This window comes from Littorina saxatilis, linkage group LG4, assembly GCF_037325665.1.
Source record: "Littorina saxatilis isolate snail1 linkage group LG4, US_GU_Lsax_2.0, whole genome shotgun sequence".
NCBI classification, from domain to species: domain Eukaryota; kingdom Metazoa; phylum Mollusca; class Gastropoda; order Littorinimorpha; family Littorinidae; genus Littorina; species Littorina saxatilis.
In genome coordinates this window covers 27,655,811-27,665,597 of record NC_090248.1, presented here as the reverse complement: position 1 = coordinate 27,665,597, position 9,787 = coordinate 27,655,811, and the positions used below count along the sequence as shown (strand labels likewise).

Sequence of the window (9,787 nt, the reverse complement as noted above, 5' to 3'; positions counted from 1 at the left end):
GGGCAGATCTGTGTGGGTTTACACGATCGTTTACACAGGAAGAACGGTAACTATTACTGTATTAAGTGGGATCCAAACGTTCCCCTTCAGCTATAACCCCTTTGTACCCTTTACATAAATGTTAGTGATGACTTTGCCGCTGGCTGGTAGGGCATCATGTAGCAAATGTGACACGCATCAAAGGCTGATATATGTCAGTGTTCAGAAGTAATCGTTGAAAGGTACACCGAAGGAACAAAAACCCTCCCCAAACCATTGAAACAGTCGTGCTACTCTTTCCTTCTGCAGCCGGCACACGAGGAAAAAAAACCTGAGGAAAAAAAGCGGTACGCCTGCACTAAAACTTAATTAAAGAAACCCATGAACGTACGATACTACTGTTTTATGCTTGAACCCTACACAAAAAACTACACAAAAAACTACACAAAAAGCTACTCAAAAAAAGACACAGTTTCGACAATCGTGTCATCAGGTATGACGAGTTTTGTAACTTCATGGCACAAGCCCCTTTAAAGTTCTCGAGCAGTTACAAAACCATGTACCCGGAAAGGGTACATGGCAAGTTCATTGCATCACAGTACCCTAAATCACGCCACTTTTAGATGATATCGTCCCCAGATCATGGCGAGGGTTGGATGGTGCTGGGTGGGGTGGGGGAGGGGGTGGGGAGGATTTTGCCATAAATATGAAAACGGGACGTGTATGAGATCCTCGCATGGAGCAAAAACGACCTACTCGATGATTCCGACTTACGTAGCTTACAAGATACAGCCCTTCTCGTGACAAGTATCTTGTATCTTGTATCTCGTGTCAAGTATCTTGCGCACCAACACATAAGACGAGTCCTGGCTTTAGGTTTAACGTGGGATAAGGGTATCTATTCATTTTACACATTCCCAAAATTGTTTGCCTGGCTACTTTTTATTTTGTAAAGACCTGGAAATGTGTGTTGACTAAAATGTTGCAGATTGAGAATTTTTTTTATTTTTTTAAATGTTGCAGATTGAAAAAAGTTTAATTCAAATAATTCATTCATAAAAATTTCCCTCTCTGCACAGAAATCCATTTAGAATGTTGATTTTTTAATGTATCAAAGTGGATGGAAGCTGTCAACCCAAGGTAAAACCCTGGCCAGTTTTGAGTTAGTGCGCTGAACTGTATTCGCGGGAAGCACTGTTCTGTACACCGACACGGTTGGCCTAGTGGTAAGGCGTCCGCCCCGTGATCGGGAGGTCGTGGGTTGGCCTAGTGGTAAGGCGTCCGCCCCGTGATCGGGAGGTCGTGGGTTGGCCTAGTGGTAAGGCGTCCGCCCCGTGATCGGGAGGTCGTGGGTTGGCCTAGTGGTAAGGCGTCCGCCCCGTGATCGGGAGGTCGTGGGTTGGCCTAGTGGTAAGGCGTCCGCCCCGTGATCGGGAGGTCGTGGGTTCGAACCCCGGCCGGGTCATACATACCTAAGACTTTAAAATTGGCAATCTAGTGGCTGCTCCGCCTGGCGTCTAGCATTATGGGGTTAGTGCTAGGACTGGTTGGTCCGGTGTCAGAATAATGTGACTGGGTGAGACATGAAGCCTGTGCTGCGACTTCTGTCTTGTGTGTGGCGCACGTTAAATGTCAAAGCAGCACCGCCCTGATATGGCCCTTCGTGGTCGGCTGGGCGTTAAGCAAACAAACAAACAAACTGTTCTGTACGAACATGCCTTTAATCTTAAGAATCGCTTTTCCTCTGTGAAATAATATAATTAAAGTACGCTCGCACGGTTACGGTTACGTGACTTGAGTCATGTAAATTAAGTCTCTTGCTGATGTTGAAGAAAACCCAGGTATTACAAGTGTATTAATATCAAAACACTGGTTGTTAGATTTATAACTGTCATCTGTACGCCTAAAAGTGTTTCTTGGAATACTATTGCATGCGTGCATGGCCATGGGGAGGGATGGAAGTTGGTGGTGGGAAAGGGGCGGGGGTGGAGTGTAGGTTTTGTATGTGTTAAGTGCAGGATGGTGTGTGTGTGCGTGTGCGTGTGTGTGTGTATGTACATGTGTGTGTGTCTGCGTGTGTGTCTGTGCGTGTGTGTGTGTGTCTGTGCGTGTGTGTCTGTGCGTGTGCGTGCGTGTGCGTATGTGTGTGTGTGTATGTGTGCGTGTGTGTGTGTATGTGTGTGTGTGTCTGTGCGTGTGTGTGTGTGCGTGTGTGTGCGTGTGTGTGTGTGTGTCTGTCTGTGTGTGTGTTTGTGCGTGTGTGTGCGTGTCTGTGTGTGTGTGTGTCTGTGTGTGTGTCTGTGTGTGAGTGTGTGTGTGTGTATGTGTGCGGAGGAGGGTATCAACTCAGAAGGGGGTCCCCAAAGAACTCCTTCTGGTAGAGCATTTCCCCTCCAAGATTTGACTAGCTGTTGATGTGAGTCGAATTGTGCGCCCGATCACGTGAAACTTTACACTTTCATAGTATACATTCTTTAGGGGTTTCTTAGTTGCTTGGTTTGTCAAGTAACGCCGTTAATGACATGACGAGACACCGATCGATATGTACTAGCCTTAGACACGTAGAGTACTCTGGAAGAAGATGTCTGTCACATGTCTTCGTCTGTTGCGCCGAGTCTTTGTCAATGTGTCTTGGGTATTCCACATGTCGGAATTTAACACCCCACCAAACCTACCCTTATAAAACAGCGTGCAGTGACTCGTGCACTATGCAGACATTAGAACAAGAAAGGATCGACCCTATACCCAGCTGAATGCGTTTTCGTGGTAGCTTTCAAGTAGAAGGACAGTTCTCGTCTCATTATAGATTCCACGCACTTGAAGGCTCTAAAAAATCCTCCGAAAGAAGCACAGCACACAGTGTCATTGCGTTATGCAGCGACCTCACTGTCCTTCACCATTTCAGTATAGCTCTGGCCAGGCTGTTACATGGGATAAAACCTCCCTCCACTTGGACACATACCAAAAATCAGTAGTCCGGGTTCGCTCTGTGCAAGAGTTGTACATGTATGCAGTAATTTCTACGAGACACTGGTGTTTTTAAGGAAAAATAATTTATACAAAATCCTTCCCTGCTCAGAAATCAGTCACACTGTTGATTTTTTGGAATGTGTTAAAGTGGGGGTGGGTTGGGGTGTGAGGTAGGGGGGGGGGGGGGTGGGGGTGGGGCTGGCGGGGTAGATGTTTTTATCCCATGTAAAGGCCAAGCCAGATGTGAGATGGAAGGCCGAGCTGTTTCACAGCCGGAATAGACTGTGCCTGCGAAGAGCTGCCTGTGCCACCATAAATATTGCAGTAAACCATCCGGTCTGCCATCGTACAATGAGTTAAAGTGAGATCGATACTACAGAACTCGCTGAGATGACGTGGCTAGGTCACGTGTGTACACCGGAAAGTAAATAGGGCCTGCAATGAAGTGCCCGGCAATTCAGGATATATCTATATAGCTGTCTGTGAAGGGATACTTATTTCTCTCTCTTTCTCTGCAAAGAGATTTTAACAAATCTCGGAAGGAAGTCTCTGCTGACTTTCAATTGTTTCTTTCACAATTTCTGATGTTTTATATATATATAAAGAGAGAGAGAGAGAGAGAGAGAGAGAGAGAGAGAGAGAGAGAGAGAGAGAGAGAGAGAAAGAGAGAGAGAGAGAGAGAGAGAGAGAGAGGTTACAACACGAGTGGTTTTTTTTATATAGCTTGTATTTCAGTCAAGACCCAGCGGATGAATATCAAGGGACTCACGAGCCTCTGGCGAGATTTGTTAAAATCTCTTAGCAGAGCGAAAGATAGAGAAGAAAGTATCCCTTCACAGACAGCCTATTGGGAGCATCAGGGGGCACCGAGATTTACAAAGCAAAGTCCCTTTGTGGGGGACGTATCACAATGAAATCTAGTCCTGAGGACTAGATTTCATTATCATTATTATATTATTATAGATTATCATATACATATATTTCATACTCATATATATATGACCGACAGACAAAGAACAGTTATAATTTTATTACATCTTTTTGTCCCTGCTCGCGTCAATAAAAACTAATCCCACTTATCGGCAGGAATAGTTAACGTTACTGGTACATGTGTACCTGAAAAGTACATGTATACCCGAACAGTACATGTGTACCTGAAAAGTGCATGTGTACCTGAACAGTACATGTGTACCTGAAAAGTACAAGCAAAAGTACACCCCAACCCAACCCCGCTATATATATAATATACTGTCTGCAGTAAACAATATATTATTTAGACGTATTTTACATTGTTTGTAAACAATCAGCAATGTTGCTAAATAAATCATTATTTACGTAAACAATGAATTATTTACGTAAACAATGAATTATTTACGTAAACAATGAATTGTTTAGGTAAACAATGAATATTTTACGTAAACAAAAAATTATTTAGAATTGTTTTACATTGTTTATAAACAATTACTTATTTAGCACATGAGCTTCTAAATAATGATTATTTAGCTAAAACTGGTGAAAAAAACATGAAAAAGTATCCAAATAATTATTTGACAAATGGAATGCCATACCCAGCCGGGTATTCGGCTCTACTTCTTCCCGGCGAAGCCGGCTACCCGGCGAAGCGGGTATTCATATATATATTGGAACTGGATCGCTTGTACTTTTCAGGTACACATGTACTTTTCAGATACACATGTACCAGTAACGTTAAAGGCACAGTAAGCCTCCCGTAAACCATCACAGAGCTCCCCGAGCGTCTACATATAGTACAAGCATACTTCCATTTGAACGCTCACCGAACGGGAACATCCTGGCTGCTTTCTGTCGAGCGTGAGAAATTTTCAAAGAATTTATTTTCGTGGACTTGGCCTCAACAGCAATGGCGCCTCGTTTTGGTGCTGGACGGCTGTTATGAATACCGGAATTCACGCCCGGACAGTAAGCCTCCCCTAAACCATCACAGATACTGTCAGGCTTTTACACACAGTACAAACACCCTTCCATTTGAACGCTCACCAAACGGGAACATCCTAGGTGCCCTACGTAGAGAGCGAGCAATTTTTAAAGAATTAATGTTGCAGATTGTCTCGAACACTTTTTGGACCCATCCTGAACTCAGGTCAAACATGAGTTACTTCCCTTCGGGTCTCATTCTATCGATGAAAACTGGCGATAGCCGTGAATCGATGATTATCAAAATGTTTTTGGACCGTGGTGCGTTTTTGCGCTAGACCTAACTTTTAAAATCTAAATAATAAATTGACAGCTTGTTACACAAACATTCTTTAATCATAAAAGAATTCTTTTTTCATCAAGACAAGATCAGTACAATTCGAAGTTGTGAAAGTTTGAAAAAAGAAAAGCCCGGAAGCAGGGTCACGCAAGGGTCGTAGCAGACGACGCCGGTTTATCAGTGCATATCGCCGTTCCTCTCAACAGTCAAAAGCCATCGCTAGAGTTCTTGTGAACCACAGCCGTTTGTTTCGTGCATAAAAACGTGCTATTGTAAATAGTCGCATTCAAATAACTAACTGACGACTACATTGTGAAAAAGGGAAACTGGATCACACGGGTTCACGATGGCTCAGGGGTAAGATAAACCACACAAAAATAAATTCTTTGAAAATTGTTCGCTCTTTACGGAGGGCACCTAGGATGTTCTCAATCGGTGAGTGTTTAAATGAAAGGGTGTTTGTACTGTGTGTAAAAGCCTGACCGTATCTGTGATGGTTTACGGGAGGCTTACTGTGCCTTTAACAATTCCTGCCGATAAGTGGGATTAGTTTTTATTGACGCGAGCAGGGACAAAAGGATGTAATAAAATTATAATTGTTCTCTGTCTGTCGGTCAGTCAATCACTCTCTGTCTTACTGTTTGTTTCTCTTTCTGTCGATCTCTCTCAGTCTCTCAGTCTCTCCCTCTCTCTCTCTCTTTCTCTTTCTCTCTCTCTCTCTCTCTCTCTCTCTCTCTCTCTCTCTCTCTCTCTCTCTCTCTCTCTCTCAGTCTCGCGCGCGCGCAAGCTCACACACATACCCCCCACCCGCACGCGCACAAACACATCTCTACCGACATCACCAGCACCACCAACAACAACAACAACCACATGACAACAACTTCAACAACCACAACTGACTACACAATTACCACTTCTAGAGGCGGATACAATTATGTCACACATTTAAAAAGTTCAGCGCACCCTTACACGGAATAGGGTTCGGCTTTCACCCTCCGCTTAATATTCACAATCCTTAGTGCACGGTTGACATCGAGTGTAGGTCACTCGAAGGACATCTTTTGAAACACCCATTCATTAAAAGCCCTCAAGCGAGAAAGAATGTGTGTTTCGAAACAGGAAATTGGTCCTCTGTCTGTCTGTCTGTCTGTCTGTCTGTCTCTCTGTCTGTTTGTCTCTCTCTCTCTCTCTCTCTCTTTCCATCTGTGATACAGTCGCTCTCTCTCTCTCTCTCTCTCTCTCTTTCCATCTGTGATACAGTCGCTCTCTCTCTCTCTCTCTCTCTCTCTCTCTCTCTCTCTCTCTCTCTCTCTCTCTCTCTCCCTCTGTGATACAGTCGCTCTCTCTCTCTCTGTCGCTCTCTCTCTCTCTCTCTCTCTGTCGCTCTCTCCATCTCTGTCGCTCTCTCTCTCTCTGTGTCGCTCTCTCTTTCTCTCTCTCTCTCTCTCTCTCTCTCTCTCTCTCTCTCTCTCTCTCTCTCTCTGCATCTGTCTTTTTGTGACTTCTTTATCTTCTCTTACTCTCAGTGTTTGTGTGTTAGAGTTAGTGTAAGTGTGTGTGTGTGTGTGTGTGTGTGTGTGTGTGTGTGTGTGTGTGTGTGTGTGTGTGTGTGTGTGTGTGTGTGTGTGTGTGTGCTGTCCCTAAAAAAATACCGTCCTAACATCTGTAATGCTTTTCACATTAAAACGGAGAGTGTCCTATTAGATCCTTGCAAAACGTGTCACTGAATCATCTATTTATACTACTTGGTTTCATAATTCATCTCAAAATACCCCAAACTACAAAGTTCCTGTTGTTTCTTTAAAAACATCCGATCACAGACACCAGTTAGGCTTCTTCTCGTGACTGCCCAGATGAACTAAAATGTTTGTCGACTCACAAACCAGAAGGCAAGGACTTGGATTACTCAACATTATTTTTAGTTCATAAAAGGGGAAAACGTTTCGAGTGAAAAGACCAGTATTCTATACTTCCTTGTACTTTTGTGTGAAGCATAGTTGCAGCCAATACTACACAACTGCAAGTCGTCGCGGCACCGGTGAATACCCTTTTGAAAAATAACTTCTATAACCAGCAAACAGGAAAGTCTATGTCGGCGGTTAATGACACATGAAGACACAGTTTTAACTAAAAGGTGAAGGTAAACTGAGCTGTTATACGTACGACAGTCACAGTTTTCCATTGATTCGTGCTTCTTTGTTTCTTGGCCAGTACTATATTGACTTTGGTACCGCGTACCGTTGTTTTCCTAAGACTTTGCACTTACCTTTCATATACATATATATATGCTATTAGGCTCACTTAGTCACTATTTGATTTATAACTGGATCAAACACGTGATAGTCGCTCATGAATGACGTAATTAGGTTTTTTCCGATTAAGGTACATATGCTGTGACGAATTAGAACCTGGCAGTGAGGAGGGTAACACCACAACAGTGGATCTTATGTACCAGTGTACGTATGTTTGGTTTTGATTATCTGCTAGAGGAAGTAGATATTTTGAAAAACATGAAATGCAATGGAGGCCATAATTAATATCTTGCTGATGCATGTATCTTTTTTTTATTTTATCTAGCAGATAATCAAATCCACAAACACGTGCACGGGTACATAAGGATGTAGACCAACAGTGGCAGTGCAACCCTCCTCACTGCCAGGATCCAATTAGTCACATCACGTACTTTAATATAAAAACCCACCCTAATGAGTAATTACTTCATTCATTAGCGACGGTCTCGTGTTTGATCCAGTTATAAACAGTAGGTCTTATATCTAAAAATAGTGCAGCGTCTAATGGACACAACGGTACCAAACTCAAGAGTACTGGTCAAGAAACAATTAAAGACGCACGAAGCAATTGAACATTGTGAATGTCGCACGTAACACTAACACTAACAGTTTAGTTTAGCTTCACCTTAAAGGAGCAGCGTATCAGTGTTGATGGAGCACATGATATATATTATATGTATATATAATATATTCATTTGGGTTCAAATGGTTAACACACTCAGATTGAAATGTTGACATAATGTTTTCATAATCTGGAAAAACAAGTATAGGGTTGAGATCACCCTGGTATTTATCGATCTTGCTCGGAGTTTTGAACATTTAAGGAAATCTATCAGGAAATCTTTATATTTTTTTATTATTTTTAAAGCAGTAGGTCCTATCAATTTGGAAGTTTCATCTGTGTTTCTAGTCGATGGTACACAAGCATGAATATGACTTTTTCCACCTATCTTTTTGGCTGATGTGAAACACGTACTTTGTATTCTGAATAAAGAATACATCGTTAGTCTACCCAACATCTCAATAATAGCCTAGCAGCTGCTCATTCCAATAGCCAGCTTATACGAAAGACAGAAAAAAGATCCTGGCCAACCACGCTTTAAAGAAGACTGAGTCCTCTCTGTATGGTGAAATTTCTTTCGATTGAAAGGAACATTTGTCATAACCAGGAACCTAAAATATGGCCTCGGGTTCAGTTGAACTTGATAGTTAAATATGATGTTTTCTGTTTGTCATGAGAATTTGTCATAATCATGTATTAAACCTGCACAACAACGGCACGGTGTTCAGTTGAGCCTGATAGCTATGTCTTCTTTTTCAAGACACAACGTTTAACTGATCACACAGACAGAACGGTGACAGTTTGACTGTGAACTGATTTAATTTAGAACGATGTAGCTTGGTGGACAAGCTTTCGTAACGAGTCAAGCTGTTGCGGCTATATACTCTGGTTACAGGCTCAACGATGCTTGGAGATAAGAAAACAGGTACAGTATTACACCCTGGAAGTCACACACACACACACACACACACACACTGACACCCTTTTGCCCCTCCACCCCACACTACCCGTTCCCCACCCCCACTTACACAAACGGTCAAAAATGACATCTTACCTGTCAAAGAGGTACTCCATGAATGAAGTCAGCAAACGGCACATCTGGCGCTCTACAGCACGGTGCCACTATATATTCATAAACCTGTGTCACCTACCGCGCCGCACATATTCCTCTCACGACAATTCCCAGCTAGAAAAGACTCGTCAGCAGCGTCACTCAAACCACACCCAGAGGCAAACAAGACACTGGATAAATCGACACACTGTGATGTTTTGCACACACTGACCAGGCTCAGCGTGTGTCGTCGACTCGCTCAGTTGATGTCCGAGTCGCGCATGTGTGTGTGTGTGTGTGTGTGTGTTGTGTGTGTTCAGGTAGGGCTGATCAAAATGTCTGCCTGCCTGCGCGACGCGTTTGATTGGGCTTGCTGGTGTGTGCGGCCAGCCGAGACTATACTATTCTTAGCGGGATATGACTTTATTCGGACCATAGGCACAGGACACGGTTAGCATGATTATGAGACAGTGACAATTTAACAGCTCATTTGGACAGAAAGTTTAGCACGCAAAAAGTACCCAGACGAAAATAGATGTGAACACTGAGATGTATTATTTTTGTCAGTATTTTCTGCAAAGACAGAAAATACCATCAAGCGAAAACCTAAATGCGCAAATACGTATAGCTGTTCACGGGCGGGGATATAGCTCAGTTGGTAGCGCGCTGGATTTGTATTCAGTTGGCCGCTGTCAGCGTGA

General features: G+C 43.1%; 1 protein-coding gene across 1 annotated transcript in view; it reads right to left on the bottom strand.

Moving 5' to 3' along the window:
- The window catches only part of LOC138964385 (phospholipid-transporting ATPase ABCA3-like), a 63,209-nt gene extending 53,689 nt beyond the window's left edge, over window positions 1-9,520 (bottom strand). Inside the window, exon 1 of the mRNA XM_070336323.1 lies at window positions 9,090-9,520. The gene's annotated coding sequence lies outside the window, so the exon portion shown is untranslated. The remainder of the gene's footprint in view (window positions 1-9,089) is intronic.
- Between the last annotated feature and the right edge of the window lie 267 nt (window positions 9,521-9,787).